This window comes from Leiobunum rupestre, chromosome 5 (genome assembly GCF_980474605.1).
Source record: "Leiobunum rupestre chromosome 5, qqLeiRupe1.1.hap1, whole genome shotgun sequence".
NCBI classification, from domain to species: Eukaryota; Metazoa; Arthropoda; class Arachnida; order Opiliones; family Sclerosomatidae; genus Leiobunum; species Leiobunum rupestre.
In genome coordinates this window covers 41,174,014-41,180,838 of record NC_143388.1, presented here as the reverse complement: position 1 = coordinate 41,180,838, position 6,825 = coordinate 41,174,014, and the positions used below count along the sequence as shown (strand labels likewise).

Here is a 6,825-nt window from a genome sequence, read left to right as displayed (position 1 = left end):
TGTACTTTGGAACACTCTGAATAAAATATTACTTATATTATAAATATAAAATAATAATATGGTACTATATATATGGTAATAATAATACTATACAGGGTGTCTCAATTTGATCGGTCAGGCCATTTTTCTCGAAAGGTATATTGTTTAAGTATGGAAGGCTCTATTTGCTTAATTTCAGAAAAATTGGACGATGTTTCGCGGTTTTGGAAAAATTAGTTTTTCACCGGTAGGTGTCACGTAAAATTTTCCAATATAAACGTTGTAGAGTATAAACGAAAATTTAACAATAAATTTCGTTCGGTCGAAAAAGACCTATTTTTCACTGAGTTTAGAGGCCGTGAAAAAAACAAGTTATACTAGGAGGCAATAGCCTTTAACAAATTGTAGGAAACATGTGCATTTCAGTTATACGTTTTCGAAAATAAAGAAAGAACAATTCGATCCAACCCTAAGTCGAAGCTGGCAGTCCTGACGCTCTCTCGAGTATAGGCGACGTAGTAAGCAAAGATGGTGTTTTCAATGTCGATGTCCTGGAGACCACGACCACGAAACCTCAGATTGATATTACCCCAGTTGTCGAAGTCGCGGACCACTTTAAGAACCGTCGTATAACTTGGTCTGCAATTGGAAAATTGACGTCTAAATAACCAACTTGCTAGAGTCGCGTTACGACAGCCTTCACTAGCATATGCGCTCGCTGATCTCGAGTGTAAAGAGGCATAACTGACAACAATCAAACAAGCTATGATATTGTTTTAACTTTGAAATGTGAACCCTTTAAATACTAAACGGAAAATTAATAATTCTCGTTAAAAAACCACAAAAAATAAGCGTAAATTTGGGCTACAAATCTTCGTTTTAAGATCTTACTCGTAACCACGTCGAAGTGGATGACGCATTTTTTGTCTACTTTGTCTAATTAGGTGTTGGACGTAATCATTTTCTTTAACAATTAATTTTGGCAGATCTGAATATTCAGTACATAGCTGAAAGCATAAGTTCCCTACAATATATGTACATGTATGTTGTGATAATTTACGATTGTTTACGTTAAGGGCTATTGACTCCTAGTACAATTTGTTATGGAGATGGGAGTGCATAAAGCGAAGGGCCGACGGAGTAAATTGTTTCACTCCAGAGAGTAGAGGGTGGAGGGTGGAGGGAAAACATTTTCACAAACGCCCTATCCCATTCCCTCAGGATCTTGGAATTTCTCTCCGGAGTCTTGCATACCTCTGGAGGGACGTAAGCCGGAAGATATATTTACTCCGGAGTGGGGAGGGATAAAGCGTGGAGGAGGCATTTATGTTTAAGAGATTGGAAGGAAAATAGTGGAGTGGGACATTTATGCCGTGGAGGGCTAACGGAGTTAATTTTTTCACTCCGGAGAGCTGACGAAGGAGGGCAGAGGGAAAAATGTGTACCTCAACGTTCCCTCCGGCTCACTCCGAAATTGGAATTCCCTCCGGAGTTTTGCCCATGTATGATATCTGGCCTTCACCTAAATGTTCCGGGTTAGATTCCCGGTATAAGAGGATGTCTTTTTGAGATTTTTTTCCATTTCATTCGCCTGATTTCATCATAAGTGGTGTTTTTCAAGTGATACTGTGCGCCCTCTCTGGTGGCTGATAAGAACTAAGTCGCATCCGATATGGTTCAGTGGCTAGGATATCTGGCTTTCACCCAGATGGCCCGGGTTCGATACCCGGTATCGGAGGGTGTCGTTTTGGGTGTTGTTTTTCCCTTTCAATCACCTGATTTCATCAAAAGCGTTGTTTTGAAGTGGTACTAAACGCCCTCTCTGGTGGCTGGTAAGAGCTTAACTGCATGCGATATGGTCTAGTGGCTAGGATATCTGGCTCTCACCCAGATGGCCCGGGTTCGATTCCCGGTATCGGAGGGTGTCGTTTTGGGTGTTGTTTTTTCCCTTTCAATCACCTGATTTCATCAAAAGCGTTGTTTTGAAGTGGTACTGTACGCCCTCTCTGGTGGCTGATAAGAACTAAACTGCATCCGATATGGTCTAGTGGCTAGGATATCTGGCTCTCACCCAGATCGGCCGGGTTCGATTCCCGGTATCGAAGGGTGTCGTTTTGGGTGTTGTTTTTTCCCTTTCAATCACCTGATTTCATCAAAAGCGTTGTTTTGAAGTGGTACTGTACGCCCTCTCTGGTGGCTGATAAGAAATAATTTGCATCCGATATGTTCCATTGGCTAGGATATCTGGCTTTCACCCAGATGGCCCGGGTTCGATTCCCGGTATCGGAGGGTGTCGTTTTGGGTGTTGTTTTTTCCCTTTCAATCACCTGATTTCATTAAAAGCGTTGTTTTGAAGTGGTACTGTACGCCCTCTCTGGTGGCTAGTAAGAACTAAACTGCATCCGATATGGTCTAGTGGCTAGGATATCTGGCTCTCACCCAGATGGCCCGGGTTCGATTGCCGGTATCGGAGGGTGTCGTTTTGGGTGTTGTTTTTTCCCTTTCAATCACCTGATTTCGTCAAAAGCGTTGTTTTGAAGTGGTACTGTACGCCCTCTCTGGTGGCTGATAAGAACTAAGCTGCATCCGATATGGTCCAGTGGCTAGGATATCTTGCTTTATCCCTGATGGCCCGGGTTCGATTCCCGGTATCGGAGGGTGTCGTTTTGGGTGTTGTTTTTTCCCTTTCAATCACCTGATTTCATTAAAAGCGTTGTTTTGAAGTGGTACTGTACGCCCTCTCTGGTGGCTGATAAGTACTAATTTGCTTCCGATATGGTCCAGTGGCTAGGATATCTTGCTTTATCCCTGATGGCCCGGGTTCGATTCCCGGTATCGGAGGGTGTCGTTTTGGGTGTTGTTTTTTCCCTTTCAATCACCTGATTTCGTCAAAAGCGTTGTTTTGAAGTGGTACTGTACGCCCTCTCTGGTGGCTGATAAGAAATAAACTGCATCCGATATGGTCTAGTGGCTAGGATATCTGGCTTTCACCCAGATCGCCCGGGTTCGATTCCCGGTATCGAAGGGTGTCGTTTTGGGTGTTGTTTTTTCCCTTTCAATCACCTGATTTCGTCAAAAGCGTTGTTTTGAAGTGGTACTGTACGCCCTCTCTGGTGGCTGATAAGAAATAAACTGCATCCGATATGGTCTAGTGGCTAGGATATCTGGCTTTCACCCAGATCGCCCGGGTTCGATTCCCGGTATCGAAGGGTGTCGTTTTGGGTGTTGTTTTTTCCCTTTCAATTACCTGATTTCATCAAAAGCGTGGTTTTGAAGTGGTACTGTACGCCCTCTCTGGTGGCTGATAAGAACTAAGCTGCATCCGATATGGTCCAGTGGCTAGGATATCTGGCTTTCACCCAGATGGCCCGGGTTCGATTGCCGGTATCGGAGGGTGTCGTTTTGGGTGTTGTTTTTTCCCTTTCAATCACCTGATTTCGTCAAAAGCGTTGTTTTGAAGTGGTACTGTACGCCCTCTCTGGTGGCTGATAAGAACTAAGCTGCATCCGATATGGTCTAGTGGCTAGGATATCTGGCTCTCACCCAGATGGCCCGGGTTCGATTCCCGGTATCGGAGGGTGTCGTTTTGGGTGTTGTTTTTTCCCTTTCAATCACCTGATTTCATCAAAAGCGTTGTTTTGAAGTGGTACTGTACGCCCTCTCTGGTGGCTGATAAGAACTAAGCTGCATCCGATATGGTCTAGTGGCTAGGATATCTGGCTCTCACCCAGATGGCCCGGGTTCGATTGCCGGTATCGGAGGGTGTCGTTTTGGGTGTTGTTTTTTCCCTTTCAATCACCTCATTTCATCAAAAGCGTTGTTTTAAAGTGGTACTGTACGCCCTCTCTGGTGGCTAGTAAGAACTAAACTGCATCCGATATGGTCTAGTGGCTAGGATATCTGGCTCTCACCCAGATGGCCCGGGTTCGATTGCCGGTATCGGAGGGTGTCGTTTTGGGTGTTGTTTTTTCCCTTTCAATCACCTGATTTCATCAAAAGCGTTGTTTTAAAGTGGTACTGTACGCCCTCTCTGGTGGCTAGTAAGAACTAAACTGCATCCGATATGGTCTAGTGGCTAGGATATCTGGCTCTCACCCAGATGGCCCGGGTTCGATTCCCGGTATCGGAGGGTGTCGTTTTGGGTGTTGTTTTTTCCCTTTCAATCACCTGATTTCATCAAAAGCGTTGTTTTGAAGTGGTACTGTACGCCCTCTCTGGTGGCTGATAAGAACTAAACTGCATCCGATATGGTCTAGTGGCTAGGATATCTGGCTCTCACCCAGATCGGCCGGGTTCGATTCCCGGTATCGAAGGGTGTCGTTTTGGGTGTTGTTTTTTCCCTTTCAATCACCTGATTTCATCAAAAGCGTTGTTTTGAAGTGGTACTGTACGCCCTCTCTGGTGGCTGATAAGAAATAATTTGCATCCGATATGGTCCATTGGCTAGGATATCTGGCTTTCACCCAGATGGCCCGGGTTCGATTCCCGGTATCGGAGGGTGTCGTTTTGGGTGTTGTTTTTTCCCTTTCAATCACCTGATTTCATTAAAAGCGTTGTTTTGAAGTGGTACTGTACGCCCTCTCTGGTGGCTGATAAGTACTAATTTGCTTCCGATATGGTCCAGTGGCTAGGATATCTTGCTTTATCCCTGATGGCCCGGGTTCGATTCCCGGTATCGGAGGGTGTCGTTTTGGGTGTTGTTTTTTCCCTTTCAATCACCTGATTTCGTCAAAAGCGTTGTTTTGAAGTGGTACTGTACGCCCTCTCTGGTGGCTGATAAGAAATAAACTGCATCCGATATGGTCTAGTGGCTAGGATATCTGGCTTTCACCCAGATCGCCCGGGTTCGATTCCCGGTATCGAAGGGTGTCGTTTTGGGTGTTGTTTTTTCCCTTTCAATCACCTGATTTCGTCAAAAGCGTTGTTTTGAAGTGGTACTGTACGCCCTCTCTGGTGGCTGATAAGAAATAAACTGCATCCGATATGGTCTAGTGGCTAGGATATCTGGCTTTCACCCAGATCGCCCGGGTTCGATTCCCGGTATCGAAGGGTGTCGTTTTGGGTGTTGTTTTTTCCCTTTCAATCACCTGATTTCATCAAAAGCGTTGTTTTAAAGTGGTACTGTACGCCCTCTCTGGTGGCTAGTAAGAACTAAACTGCATCCGATATGGTCTAGTGGCTAGGATATCTGGCTCTCACCCAGATGGCCCGGGTTCGATTGCCGGTATCGGAGGGTGTCGTTTTGGGTGTTGTTTTTTCCCTTTCAATCACCTGATTTCGTCAAAAGCGTTGTTTTGAAGTGGTACTGTACGCCCTCTCTGGTGGCTGATAAGAACTAAGCTGCATCCGATATGGTCTAGTGGCTAGGATATCTGGCTCTCACCCAGATGGCCCGGGTTCGATTGCCGGTATCGGAGGGTGTCGTTTTGGGTGTTGTTTTTTCCCTTTCAATCACCTGATTTCATCAAAAGCGTTGTTTTAAAGTGGTACTGTACGCCCTCTCTGGTGGCTAGTAAGAACTAAACTGCATCCGATATGGTCTAGTGGCTAGGATATCTGGCTCTCACCCAGATGGCCCGGGTTCGATTGCCGGTATCGGAGGGTGTCGTTTTGGGTGTTGTTTTTTCCCTTTCAATCACCTGATTTCATCAAAAGCGTTGTTTTAAAGTGGTACTGTACGCCCTCTCTGGTGGCTAGTAAGAACTAAACTGCATCCGATATGGTCTAGTGGCTAGGATATCTGGCTCTCACCCAGATGGCCCGGGTTCGATTCCCGGTATCGGAGGGTGTCGTTTTGGGTGTTGTTTTTTCCCTTTCAATCACCTGATTTCGTCAAAAGCGTTGTTTTGAAGTGGTACTGTACGCCCTCTCTGGTGGCTGATAAGAATTAAGCTGCATCCGATATGGTCTAGTGGCTAGGATATCTGGCTCTCACCCAGATGGCCCGGGTTCGATTCCCGGTATCGGAGGGTGTCGTTTTGGGTGTTGTTTTTTCCCTTTCAATCACCTGATTTCATCAAAAGCGTTGTTTTAAAGTGGTACTGTACGCCCTCTCTGGTGGCTAGTAAGAACTAAACTGCATCCGATATGGTCTAGTGGCTAGGATATCTGGCTCTCACCCAGATGGCCCGGGTTCGATTCCCGGTATCGGAGGGTGTCGTTTTGGGTGTTGTTTTTTCCCTTTCAATCACCTGATTTCGTCAAAAGCGTTGTTTTGAAGTGGTACTGTACGCCCTCTCTGGTGGCTGATAAGAACTAAGCTGCATCCGATATGGTCTAGTGGCTAGGATATCTGGCTCTCACCCAGATGGCCCGGGTTCGATTCCCGGTATCGGAGGGTGTCGTTTTGGGTGTTGTTTTTTCCCTTTCAATCACCTGATTTCATCAAAAGCGTTGTTTTAAAGTGGTACTGTACGCCCTCTCTGGTGGCTAGTAAGAACTAAACTGCATCCGATATGGTCTAGTGGCTAGGATATCTGGCTCTCACCCAGATGGCCCGGGTTCGATTCCCGGTATCGGAGGGTGTCGTTTTGGGTGTTGTTTTTTCCCTTTCAATCACCTGATTTCATCAAAAGCGTTGTTTTAAAGTGGTACTGTACGCCCTCTCTGGTGGCTAGTAAGAACTAAACTGCATCCGATAAGGTCTAGTGGCTAGGATATCAGATTCTGGCTTTCACCCAGAAGGCTTGGGTTCGGTTCACGGTATCGGAGATTATCGTTATGAGTTTTTTCTTTTTCATTCGCCTTATTTCATCGTAAGTTTTTGAAGTGATAAAGACTAACGCTTAACAAAATTTTAGAAGATAATCGTGATAAATTCATAATATATGTTTTGATATTAAATAT

At 45.3% G+C, this 6,825-nt stretch overlaps 14 non-coding genes across 14 annotated transcripts; all 14 read left to right on the top strand.

Moving 5' to 3' along the window:
* Positions 1–1,828: 1,828 nt before the first annotated feature.
* TRNAE-CUC (transfer RNA glutamic acid (anticodon CUC)) lies at positions 1,829–1,900 on the top strand. Its single transcript has one exon. It is a non-coding gene; the product is annotated as a tRNA-Glu (tRNA).
* Positions 1,901–2,380: 480 nt separating this feature from the next.
* On the top strand, positions 2,381–2,452 carry TRNAE-CUC (transfer RNA glutamic acid (anticodon CUC)). The gene has a single exon. It is a non-coding gene; the product is annotated as a tRNA-Glu (tRNA).
* A 1,032-nt stretch (positions 2,453–3,484) lies between these two features.
* Positions 3,485–3,556, top strand: TRNAE-CUC (transfer RNA glutamic acid (anticodon CUC)). Its single transcript has one exon. It is a non-coding gene; the product is annotated as a tRNA-Glu (tRNA).
* A 112-nt stretch (positions 3,557–3,668) lies between these two features.
* TRNAE-CUC (transfer RNA glutamic acid (anticodon CUC)) lies at positions 3,669–3,740 on the top strand. Its single transcript has one exon. It is a non-coding gene; the product is annotated as a tRNA-Glu (tRNA).
* A 112-nt stretch (positions 3,741–3,852) lies between these two features.
* Positions 3,853–3,924, top strand: TRNAE-CUC (transfer RNA glutamic acid (anticodon CUC)). The gene has a single exon. It is a non-coding gene; the product is annotated as a tRNA-Glu (tRNA).
* Positions 3,925–4,036: 112 nt separating this feature from the next.
* Positions 4,037–4,108, top strand: TRNAE-CUC (transfer RNA glutamic acid (anticodon CUC)). The gene has a single exon. It is a non-coding gene; the product is annotated as a tRNA-Glu (tRNA).
* A 1,032-nt stretch (positions 4,109–5,140) lies between these two features.
* On the top strand, positions 5,141–5,212 carry TRNAE-CUC (transfer RNA glutamic acid (anticodon CUC)). Its single transcript has one exon. It is a non-coding gene; the product is annotated as a tRNA-Glu (tRNA).
* Positions 5,213–5,324: 112 nt separating this feature from the next.
* TRNAE-CUC (transfer RNA glutamic acid (anticodon CUC)) lies at positions 5,325–5,396 on the top strand. Its single transcript has one exon. It is a non-coding gene; the product is annotated as a tRNA-Glu (tRNA).
* A 112-nt stretch (positions 5,397–5,508) lies between these two features.
* Positions 5,509–5,580, top strand: TRNAE-CUC (transfer RNA glutamic acid (anticodon CUC)). Its single transcript has one exon. It is a non-coding gene; the product is annotated as a tRNA-Glu (tRNA).
* Positions 5,581–5,692: 112 nt separating this feature from the next.
* Positions 5,693–5,764, top strand: TRNAE-CUC (transfer RNA glutamic acid (anticodon CUC)). Its single transcript has one exon. It is a non-coding gene; the product is annotated as a tRNA-Glu (tRNA).
* A 112-nt stretch (positions 5,765–5,876) lies between these two features.
* Positions 5,877–5,948, top strand: TRNAE-CUC (transfer RNA glutamic acid (anticodon CUC)). Its single transcript has one exon. It is a non-coding gene; the product is annotated as a tRNA-Glu (tRNA).
* Positions 5,949–6,060: 112 nt separating this feature from the next.
* On the top strand, positions 6,061–6,132 carry TRNAE-CUC (transfer RNA glutamic acid (anticodon CUC)). Its single transcript has one exon. It is a non-coding gene; the product is annotated as a tRNA-Glu (tRNA).
* Positions 6,133–6,244: 112 nt separating this feature from the next.
* TRNAE-CUC (transfer RNA glutamic acid (anticodon CUC)) lies at positions 6,245–6,316 on the top strand. Its single transcript has one exon. It is a non-coding gene; the product is annotated as a tRNA-Glu (tRNA).
* Positions 6,317–6,428: 112 nt separating this feature from the next.
* TRNAE-CUC (transfer RNA glutamic acid (anticodon CUC)) lies at positions 6,429–6,500 on the top strand. The gene has a single exon. It is a non-coding gene; the product is annotated as a tRNA-Glu (tRNA).
* The last annotated feature ends 325 nt before the right edge of the window (positions 6,501–6,825 follow it).